The sequence below is a fragment of the Chelonoidis abingdonii genome, chromosome 2 (assembly GCF_003597395.2).
Source record: "Chelonoidis abingdonii isolate Lonesome George chromosome 2, CheloAbing_2.0, whole genome shotgun sequence".
NCBI lineage: Eukaryota > Metazoa > Chordata > Testudines > Testudinidae > Chelonoidis > Chelonoidis abingdonii.
Window position 1 is genome coordinate 176,167,127 of NC_133770.1, and position 12,451 is coordinate 176,179,577.

A 12,451-nucleotide genomic window follows, 5' to 3' on the forward strand; every position below is an offset into this window, starting at 1 on the left:
TATTGGACCAGTTTCTGTTGGTGAGAGAGAGAAGCTTTGAGCTCCACAGACCCGAAGAAGAGCTCGTTGTAAAGCCAACACTTGCCTCTCTCACCAACAGAAGTTGGTCCAATAAAAGATATCAGTTCCTGCGCCTTGTCTCTCGCATTCTTCCCTAGGACACTCTCAGTGCTCCCTGCAACAAACACATATTCACACACCTCCTGCCAACACCCCAACAACCCACACTAGCCTACACTCACTTCCCACCCTGGACAATGCCCCGATAAACACACACCAGCCAACATAACTCCCAACCCAGGACACAAAATATATATCAGCTACGCAGCCAAAACACACCATCCTGCCTACCCACGTCCAAATCCCTCTGCACAATTTTCATCCTCCAACACTGGCAAGGAATCCCCAGCCCAACTGCCTTACACCAACCAAACACCCCATCAACCAATTGCTCCCCCACCTCAGCATCCTCCAGTCATACCCAAACCCAGTAAACAGCAGACAACCCAGCCTCAGCATCCATCAACTAATTACAGCACTTGCCCTCCAATGACACCTACTCCCTTCTCCTCACCCCAAAGAGGAAAAAGAATCCTTAGGCCAGTCTCTTTTTTTGTTGCGAACTATGAATTTTAGCCAAAAGGCACAGACTTCCTGAAACAACTCTATTCATTAAAAGTGAACACTACAGGAAAGCAGTGCCACTTTAGCTAGCCCATTATTTTCTAGGCAATGCCAAGGAATGTTTCACTGGTGGCCAGGTTTGCCAATAAAAGTTACAAAGGAAACATGCCAGTTTCCAGGAAAATGTACTTCTGTGTTTTAACCTCTGCTTTTTCTTCCTAATGACTAAACACTGAACCTCCAAAAAACAGGCTTCAGAAAACTAAGCACTAATGAAGAGCTAAATTCTTCTGGCAACTACAAGGGGTGGTAACACATACATTTACATACAGGGAGGCATTTATACACACCCACACACTTTGGACACATACACATATTTTCCAGCACAGAGATTTAATAACTTTTATGCACACACATAGATTCATGCAGATATTTGCCCACACATAGTTACACAGAAACACAAATAGTGATTTAGCATAGGTATTTGCATACAAGTAGACCGAATACACATATAGATGTCTATGCACAGAAAAATGCCTAGCTACACTAAGACTGTTTAATTTGTAAAGGAAAAGAGTAAGATAAGATAGAAGAATTTAAAATAATGAATGGATTGTCAAAGTTGATTGAACCTTCCTATTTACCATTTCCCATTAAATTGGAGCAAGAGGACACTGAATTAAAAGGCAACAAGCACAGAAAATATGAGGATTTTTAAAGTGCAACATATAATTAATGCATGGAACTTTCTGCTGAAGGATAAGACTAGCATCTGTAGTTATGCTAGGCTAGGATTAAATTACAGGGCTATCTGGACTCTTACTTTTAGGCCATAAACATATTAACAATTAAGGTAAGAAGAAATCATCCACCTCCCACACTACTTTGTCCACTTTCTCCTCACTTTTTCCAACTCTCCTCTCCCTGCATCCTTAAGGATATGTATAATAGTTCTCTAAATCTGTAGCAGGAAGTCAGACAGAAGCTTTGCACTAAAGCAGAGAAAGAGAAGCTTTAGAGATATTGCTGTTCTCTTGTTTCTAACTGATCTTTTTGTTCAGTCTTAGGAGAGAGTGACTCTTGCTGTGATTCTTTACCATTGGCCCATGATTTTTAGCTCCTTTTTTTTTTCAACCAGCAGTTGACAGAAGTGTTGATTTGTTGTTCCACTTATAACTGCCAAGTTCAAGCCCTGCTGAGAATGGTTGCCCAGCTGTGGTAGGGGAAGATGCTTTATCTTCAGGTACAAGTAAGGTGAGCGGGCACTTGAGCCCGAGTTACCTTACTTCTATTGCTTTGCACAGAGGAAGAGGTTGCAAACCCAATTCTAATAATCAGATTATCAACTTGGAAACATTTCATTTTGTAACTACAAACACAGATTTGTCTTTTCCTGAATCATATGAAAAATCGGTCAGTTTTTTTTAAAGTAGTTATTTTTAAGTGTCTAGTTTGGTAGCCCTTAAAGCAGACTCTTAGCATCTCAGCTAATGCATACATTTGAAATCAGGTTTTATACACATGAGTGTGAGATGTATCCATGGGTGGATGGATAAATATATATTTATTCTGGTAAATGTTATGGCCATAAGTTACACATGAGAACTTGCTAAATTGGGACATTCTGAGGTATGTCCTTTTGCCCTAATTCAATAGAAGTGTTAATAGAAAACATCATTGCACTATTAAAAAAGCTTTCTGGTAGGTCACAGTGAGTTCCTGACTGAGGTAGTAGGCAGTACCATATGTACTGGGGTAGAGAATTAATCTGTTGTTGCAGTCCCAGTGGCAGGTAGTTTGCTCGTTGAACACCTGCTAATAGCCAGTTCTGCCTGTTAGAGAGACAAGGTGGATGAGGTAATATCTTTTTTGGACCAACTTCTGTTGGTGAGTGAGACAAGCTTTAGAACTTGTTCAGAGCTCTTCAGGAAGAACTGAAAATGTTTTAAAAGGAGGAGACAGATGAGGCCATTTTCAGACACAAAAAGTCCCCAAGCAGTATTAAGAACCACTAAATCACACTGAAAGATCCCAATTAAGAGGAATTACCATTCCCATCAAGATGAAGTGATTGCTAGCAAGTGTCATTGATCTTCAGTTCAGATATCCCAATTAGGTACATTTCCTGAGTAGGCATGTCTAACCTCTAAGTAGAGTGAACTGCCTGTGGTGATATGTGTGTTTGTTTATGTAAATAACTACCTTTTTCAAAAGTGACTAGTGAGTTTAGGTGCCCAACCTGAGAAACCTTAAAGATGGATGGGATATTTTCCGGGAGGCTCACTCGGCACTGTTTGAAAAACAGTCTGTTTTCAGGTGCCTCAAATTGAGCACTCCAAAACTGAGGTACTCAAAATCACTAGCCACTTTTGAAAAATGTGTATATGTGTGTGTGTACGTACACACACACACACAGAGTTCCTTTGGATGTTTTGAAAATAAGCTGTGCTTGGGATCTCCTAAGGCCTCAGCCAGCTCAGAGCCCCATTGTTTTCAGATGCAAAGATTTCTGTAAGATGTAATGTGCCATATGTTCAGGTGGAAAGTTGGGCACATAGCGTCTTACATCAGTGCCTCCTACTTTACCCAGTTGTTTATGTTCAAGCTTGAAGTCTAAAGCTTGGGTTCAGCAGAAACAGAATACTAAGAGCACCATGGAGAAGGTCTTCTAAGTAGGCTTGTTGCAGTGGTCCTGACCTGGGCTTGCCAAATGAGTTTGCAAAGATGGGGAGAAGGATCTAGGACTAAACCTAATCATCTTGCCCTCTTTAATATTTGCTGTCTACATCATTATATCTGCAATTAAATCTTCTAGTCAGGAGGGTTTTCTAGGCTGGATTGGAGGAGGAGGTTTTCCTGGCCATTGGCAGTGCTTTGTCTGTCCATTCACATACTTCCCTCCCAGAGCTGAGTTTGCACATCATCCATGTGCTCAATGAAGAAAACACTCCACCACACCCATGGCTTCCAACATTTGCCAAAAGTCTATTTGTCTATCATGTCTTTTTAGTCTGTAATTTCTTCAGGATAGGGGCTGCATCTGATTATATATATATGTATTGTGCCTAGTGCAATGGAGTCCTAATCCTTACAGGGTCCTTTGTGTGGCTATTTCACAGCAGAGACCCATAGATTGCATGCCCTTCTAACATGTACAGCACAGCTAGGGAAGTGAGCAGTTAAATCAGCACTGAGAATTGTGATTTAGTTTCATTTTTTTTTTATTCTTCTGTTTGCTTTCCACTTTTCCTTAAAAAAATGGGGCCAGATCCTCAAATCTCTAAACTGAATTACATCAGCAGTAGAGCTGGCTCAGGGAAATTACAAAGTAAACACCTGTTCCAGCTCAGTGCTGAGGCTGAGCAATTAATCATATAGGAGTCAAGATACTCATACGTTAACAGACTTACAATATGGGCAACTCTGCCATACTGCACATATGTATTTTGCAACTAGCTGCCTTTGAGCACCACAGGGAAAAATCTGCTGCTGCCTAGCCACAGGATTAGGAGTTGACCTCTCTCTACCTCAGGGTAAAGACCCTCCTTCAGTAATTGCAAAATGAAATAGTGGCCAGTCATAGCTTTTTGCAGTACAAAAGTTTATGAAATAATCCTTCAAGACTGTTAATATTATAGGGCCTAATTCAACTGCAGTTGAAGTCAATGGAGAGACTCCCATTGACTTTAATGAGAACTGAATCTGGCCTGTGTGAAGCTTATAATCTTTTATCACTTCCACTTTTTAAAAAACTTTATCAAGCATTTTCAGTAGGAATCTGTGAGTGCTGCCTAACTTCTAGCTCACTTTGCCCAGGGAAAAATAGAACTATAAACTGAAACACGATGCTGAAAACCAAGTTGAGTAGAAAGTGTTTAGTCTAGTGCTGGATGAATACTGAAAGTATGTATTTGCAAATAATTTCTCTGACAATCAATGGAAAAGAAAAATTATTGAATGACTTCTTCGCTAATTATTCTTTGATTGTCTCTAGAGTTGATATAAATATTGCAAAAACAAATTTCTAATATTTATTCAACAATAAAAAAACAGCTTTGTCAGACTAGCTCTGAGTTAGTCTAATTTTCCAGTGCCCTGATGAATGGAGAGAAAAGGACAGTATTGTCGTAATTTTTGCATTTGTTGTATATATGTATCTAATTTGTCAGTTACATTCTACTGAAAATTGCAATTATACTATGATCCTGCAAACACTTATGCACATGCTTAATATTATGCACATGAGTAGCCTCACTGAAACTTTAAAAATGTGTGCAAGATCACAGAATGCACTCGCTGTCCTTAATGATACACTTCCATCCCCAACTCCTGCTAAGTACCATATGCAATATTGTACTGTGCACTATGTACCAGGCTGGGTTCGAAGAAGCTATCCTTGTAAAATCTAAGGCATATTTTATTGGAATAGCTGCAATCTCCATATGTGATGATGCAAACTACAATTTATTAGCTGAATTGTTGTACAGAAGCTGTTTATTAATTTTTTGAGAGAGAGGGAATACCGAGTTGTCTTTATTAGCTTGACCTGGCAGGTGTATGGAAGTGTTTTGCTTGGGGACAAAATTTACAGTTTGCATTGCAATTTAATAAGCTCAGAATCTTTCCCCACATTTCCTCCTACACCACTTCCCTCCTCTTACACTCCACCCAAGCTTCTTGCCTGCCACTCCCTGTGTCTCTTTCGCCCACTACCACCATCATGCCTTCTTCTGTGCCACGGCATACACTTAGAACAACTTCCTAATTAACATTTTCCAGGCTTTCTCAGCCTGGCACCTCCTTCATAAGAAGTCTTAAAAACTTGCCTCTCCAGTGAAGGATTGATGCCACAAGACAATCCATGTTCATTCTGAATTGCTCCACTGAGCCAAAGCCTATGGGAATGTTATCTTTTCAGTGTTATTGATGTCAGTGGGCTTTGGATCAGACCCTTAGATTGTGAGTTCTTGGGGGCAGGAAAGATTAGAATGGCTTGATTTCCAGCGAAGTGCTGAGTACCCACAAATCCCACTGAAGTCAAGGGGAGCTGCAGACACGTTTCTTAATCAGACTTGGTTGGTGCACTTAACCTGTTGCAGAGTGCTGCACTGGTATAGAAATACATAGTCATTACAACAGCTTGTGCATCTCAGGAGATAATTTTTTGCTGTTTGATTTAAACTCTTTGGTTTGATTTAATCCCATTCCATTGTAATTATATATTTAATTTGTTTCCATAGGGAGCAGCCCTCCTAGTGTACATCTGGCTGGAAGGGTGTGAGAGAGAGGCAGGCTTTAAATAAAAGCTTAACAGACAACATGTCTTCATCCTGCATCCTGGGGATCCTCCAAGGCAAGTATCATCTGCTCATCAGTCCCTGCAAAAGCCCTGCCGCCAGGGCTACCACAGCTGGCAGATATTCCAGGAAGCACCCTTAAAGGGAGGAAAGGGGTGGGTCAGGCTGAAACTTACTCTGTTCCATAAGCATAGGGGTAATGCACTATGCTCAGCCTGCCTCCTGCCCTATCCACTCCATATATGTGGAATGGGGACCATCAAGCCCCTGTGGGTTCGGGGTTCATGCCTGCTGCAGAGCAAGCGAATGCAGGGGAGGCCTCAGTTTTTAACCAATTCCTTCTTTGGGAAACATCCCAATACATTTTAGGGAGTTTTGCATGATTAAGAACTAGTTCTGTTATTGGTGCCCAGGGATACACTGAAGTAAGTTAAGTACTTTGCTGTGGATCAAATTCTGAAGTGATTGCTCAGGGCTATGTCCTCAATCAAGGCCAAGGTTCAACACAACTGAGGTGGGGAGCAAAGCAGACTTTAAGGCAGCTGGCCATTGTCATAATCAGAGCAGCAGCCTCCAGAGTTGGACAGGCATATCCTGCTACCACCGACTCTTTCAATTGCCTATGCTGGAATCGAGGGAGTGCAGGGACACTTGTGCCCTGCCCTGTGTCCTTTACCCTGGTCACACTCCTTAGGCTGGGGAACGGGGATCAGATCTCCTACCACAGCCTGAGAGCACTAATGGATTCTGCAATGCATTAGCTGGTTAAGCCAGACTTAAGGCTGCTTTGAGCTGCTGGAACAGCACAAAGCAGCCTTAAAAATGTCAAGATATGGCCCTTTGTTTTTCCTTTTCTTTATTCAAGCAGAACCCCCCCTAGTGAAGACCTTGGGTAAGGGCTGAGCGAAATCTGAGTAGGCACTTCAGGATTTGGTGCTGTAATATTGATCTTTTGCTGTTTGTGTTAATTTATTTTCCCCCCTCGGTGCATTATTTAAGGGATCAGCCTTGCAAGATGCTGAGCCTTCTGAGCTCCTGTTGAAGGCATAAAGAATGGAGGGCAACCAGCATCTTGCAGGAATAAGCTCAAAAACTGGAAGGACCTAGCATGGTTAAAGCTCAGTTCCAGTTCACCAGCTGATTTAGCATGTTTTGGCACATTTATTCACTCACAGACAGGACCAAGCACCCATTTCTCTTGCAAATGACCTGCTTTTTCCATTTATAAATATGGAAAACAACTCATCCTTACCCCTTTGCAATAGTATTACATATTCATAATAACTGCAATCCTCAGCACTTGTATCTATGCTTTTAATCTCCAAGGCACTTAATGAGCACTAGCTACCCATTATGATGCAGCAGAGTAATGTGGCACCCTGTGTAGGCAGTGAGTCATGTAAGAGTGCTCCAGTGCACGCATGCATGAAGGGCACAGGGAGTGTGGGCCTCTGACTGCACCAGTTGCCCCATCCTGCAGATCTAGGGAGATCTGCATGGAGTACCTGCTCCTCTGTATAATTTGCAAGCTGGTATCTCAGCATTGCTGGCATATTTGGCCCATTACTTTTTCTGCTACTGGTCTGTTTATCATGCTGTCTGGTTCTTGACCCCTAGGAGGCTGTTGAAAGGCATAGAACCAAAGCTGATGCTGTCCTGAGTGGATTTTTCAGCTGGGTTACATAGGAGATATGGGTTGGTAGCTGCTCTCCAGGGCCAACCCCTTTCTGGCTGAGCAGGACTGCAAGATTTTCTGTGGAGTGTTAACAACATCTTGCCCATGACACAAGACTCCTGAGGAAACAAGAGCACACAGCATTGCCACTTCTTCCTTGCTTTGGTGAAGTCTTGGTCATAGATATTCTTTCTGCTTCTTTGGCCATCCAAACTGGAGAAGGGAGCATCTGTCATGGTGAATTTGGGGAAAAAAGAAGGATTCTAAAGTATGATTTTACAGGAGGATCAAATTTTCATTTGTTAAAAAAATGGATATTTAAATACATGGAAAGTAGCTCTCGTTTTTCTCCTCTTTATCATGTATGCATCCAGCTGCACATGTATAAACCTATTTGCTCTTTATGCTTATAAAATGTGCGTGCGGTCTGTCATCTGAATGCACAAGTGATAGTGTACAAAGCTGCATGCATTAGTGTTTCCATGTGCAAAGTAACACATGACAAATGAAGGTTATATATTGAACATTTGACCCAGACTGCTTAGGTAATTTCAGGCTTATATATGTCACAATTTCATTAAAAGAAAACCCCAGACCCTATCACTGCAACCTCCATTTCCCAGAGAAACATGCTGTTCTCTGGGAATATTTGTAGTTGCTGTTGTTTGTGAGAAAAATAAATGTGATATAGATCAATGCACAGAGTTACTATTTTTCTAAACAAACTAGTTTTAGCTTTGCTTTTATTTTATGGCAAGGTGTTTTTTTGGAGATGAGGGTTGTGTTGGTCCTAGTGGGAGGTAAGCATGGCCAGTCTGTCTACACTGCCATTTTGTTGCTTATCCTATTTGTAGGACTGAGAAAATGTGGTTTCATAAAATAAGGGCGTACGATGGTGGCGTCTCTGATCATGTGATCAGTGAGGCATATGAGATTAGCTCTTGCCAGATCATGTGACTTTTATTGTGCATCTTGCTATACAGTACTTTTTTCTTTTCTTAAAGCCTCAGCTCTTGAAATCAGTTGATAGGTAAGAATCTCAGCTTTCAGTTTAAAAAAGCAAAAATATTTCTAGTCCTCACAGCTGCAGAGAAAAGCTGCCTGAAAATGTGAATCTGGGTGTGCTCTAATGGGAGACAAATAAGAATCTGAAGTTTATTATTTTAAAAATCTCATGATTTTGAAGCCGATCTTACGCTTTGTGTGGGCCTAGCTCCTGGTGCTTTTTGAATGCTTGGGGTTAGCAATACTGTGAAAGGGTTAATTTCTAAAAGCCAGCTGCTTCCAAAAAGCCAGTGTGCCCTGCCCTCTGGGTCATCCTGCGGGTGAAGAAGCCAATAGGAGTTTGTTTGAAGGATTTAAGTCTGGTAACAAAATGTCCTGCTGCTGAGGTTGTAGGGATGGAGTTTCTGTGGGACCAGAAAAAGCTGGACCACTCCCTCTTGCTCATGCAGTTCCAATTAAGCTCAATCAATTAACCTTTTGCTCTTAATAAAGTCATTTGTTATCTTTTCTTTCTAATTCACCCCGAGGCTCTTTAATAATTGTTTAGTCAGACACAGCAACCAGCTTTTGTGAAAACAGAATAGGGTATGCCTATGCTGCAGCCAGGAACAAGCCCTTAGGCTTGAGAGCCCAAACTCGAGCCTGAGCCAGAACATCCACCTGGTTATCTTCAGAGTGCTCGATGGAGCCGAGCTAGCAGGAGTCTGTCTACCTGAGTTGGGAGGCTTGCTTCTAGCTGCAGTACAGACATACCCCAAGTGTCTCCTTTGGGTGATTTCTGCCTGTCATCACATTATGCCCCTCACGCTCCCAAAATCCTGATCACCTACAATGAGTGTTTGGGGAGTCATTGTTTCTGTTTCCAGCTGAAATGGAATATACACCCTAATCTGAAACCAAAATGTATTGGGGAACAAAGCTTGGTCACTCAGTTTTTAGTGCTGAGTCACCGTTTAACCCAAACAAAGGTTTGAAAAGAGAGGTGAAACGCATGGCTGTCTTACTTACCCTGCGAATCAGTTGGGCAGAAGGAGGAATTGAAGAAGCTTGAATAAATGTGTCCCTCATTCAAGCTTACTTGAGAAGAATAAAGGGGTCTGTAAGCTTAAGGGTGTTGTATTAAATTGTATGTGTATTGCTGAGTGGTAGTGAAGGTGAGAGAGAGGCCTCGTCTACATACAAAAGTTGTACCACTTTAACTGTACTGGTGTTCTCATATGGCAGGGGAATAAGCTATACTGATATAAGGCATCTTTGTATTGGTATCACTGGGTACACATTAGGGGTTGGATCAATATGACTATATCAGTTAAAAATCACTCCCCTAACTGACATAGTTACACTGGTACCGAAGTTGTGGCAAGAGTCTGGAAGGAAGACTGAATACGTTCAGCATGATGGAAGAGATTAGCTCAAGCAGGCCAAAGCAGCTACAAAGGCCTGACTGGAAGAGTTCAGCATGACCTGAACAGAAAGACTAGATTTATAGGGAGTGGTGAAACTAAAAAGTCCTGACAATGCAGTCCTTACTCAGCTTGCACATGTTGATTTCAATGGGACATCTCCCTTTGTAAAGATTGTAAAATCAGGCCCACAGAGTAGAGTGGCCCGTAGTGCGTAAAGCAGAAGGGAAATTTCAGAGAGGTGAAGTTACCTCACTCTAGGAACATTTAAGTCTGTTCTGTTCTTCAGTGTTTTACCTTTATAACTGTGTTGGTTGGGGTGCAATGTTTTTCTGAAATTGTTATGTTGGTACAAGCCCTAATAAAGATGCAGTTATTATCCGTATGAAGGCAATTTATATCAGTATAGCATACTCCACTTCCCAAGCCAGAATAAGCTGTACGAATACAAGCATTTTATATGGATATAACTGATCCACACTGAAAGTGTGTGTGTTGTCTGCTTTAACTATACCACTATAGTTAAAGTGGCAAAACTTTCCAGTGGAGATGAGTCCTGAGTCTGAAAATCAGGGAAAACTCCCTCCCGTGAGATCTATTTTGGTGCTGTAATAGTCTCCCAAGGGAAGTGGGAGAAACCAAACCACCTAAGGCATTTAAAACTAGATTGGCTAAAATGCAGGAGAATGTGCTAATAATCTGCTCTGACAAAGGAAGGTTCTAGATTAGCCAATTGGTTATTTCCACCTCTGCTTTCTGTGACTCTATGATAACTGTGCGTAGAGGTGGTGGTGGGGTGGGGAGACAAAAGACCACTCAGAGCCAGGGCCGGTGCAAGGAAGTTTCGTGCTCTAGGAGAAACATGCACCTTGCGCCCCCTACTCCCCGCCCTGAGACTCCCCCTCTGGGGAGCTGTGTGGCACCTCCCCACCCCAGGTCAGCTCTGCTCTGCCTCCTCCCCGAGCACGACGCCCCCGCTCTAATTCTCCTCCCAGGCTTGCAACGCCAAACAGCTGACTGGCGCTGCAAGCCTGGGAGGCGGGAGAAGTGGAGCAGCAACTATGTGCTCGGGAGGAACGCTGTGAAAAAAAATTGGGGTCACTGCTTTTTGGCACCCCCAAATCTTGGCACCCTAGGCAACCGCCTAGTTCACCTTAATGGTAACACTGGCCCTTTTCAGAGCTATAATACAGGGGCTTTAAGCCACATTTGCTCCTCCCCAATGCTGGATTGGCAGTATGCCAGGCTAGATCCCCAGCATATATTGGCTGAAAGCTGCTCTAATTACTGTGGCTGCTGATGGTACCAAGTGACCATTGTAGCAGCTAGGAATCACTGGGCCCAGGGATGTTCCAGCAATGTTCCATTTGCCCAGGTCAGCCCCTTAGCCTGGCTGCAGGGAGCTGCTATGTTGGTTGTAAGATAATAGAGGGGATCCTTCCTTGGTCAGCTATCCTGGCTTTTGAGTAACTTGTACTGGTGGAGTGGTGCAAAGCAACCCTACTGCAAGGGAGGATTGGGCCCCTGCTGTTATTTCACATATATTATTTTAAATAATCTGTTTGTCTGCCACATTTATTTAGATAGTTCTTATTTGAATAGTCTTGCATCAGACATGGTAATCATGAGGGTGAGAATCTAGACGAGATTAGCTGAGTTCAGCCTGGCTTTATCCTCCTACGTTTCCATTTCTCTTCTGTCCCTCTCTTCAGGACTACCCCACGTTGTGCTCCACATGTTGGCCTGGCAGGCTGAGGTGCTTGGAGGTCCCTGGGATTAGACTGAATGAACTCTGAGTAGATCACACAGACCCAGAGTAGGGATGAAGGAAGAGAAGGTAGGGCAGTGACTGTCTGTGAGTTGTTCATCTGGTTCTACTGGGCCAATTCTGTGTGAGCCTGCGGGACAAAAGGTGCTGGACTTGCAAACTATAGAAGGACTTTATTACTTGAATTTGCCTTGTGGCAAACTCGTCTGTGAAGAGCTGCTTTAGGAGAGACTTCATTTGGGGAACAACAGAAGAAGGTCTAGAATTACCTCATGCTAAATGGGTTAATGCCAGAATATGGAACCTAAGAGCCAGGAGAGCATAAACAGAACAAAAAAGCATTTGTTATTGTAAAGATAAGCTAAGAAAACCTGTTATTGCTTCAGCTTCTTCCCATCCCCTAAAAAGTTCATTATAAAAGTCTAATTATTCATAAAGGGCTGGTGTTATGGCATGCTTAGCAAAACCATCTCTCTCCTTCCAAAGGCATGTTCCAGATTTTGTGCCTCCTTGTCACAAGCTTGTTGTTATGATTTAATTATAAACTGATATTGATAGACGTTTCCTGTGACACACTATTCACTAGAACTGAATAGTTGCTTTGTAAAACAGGACTGGAGCTTTCGGTTTATCATTTTTCAGCTCCAAATGAAAGAGTTTACAATGTTCAAGTCCAGGC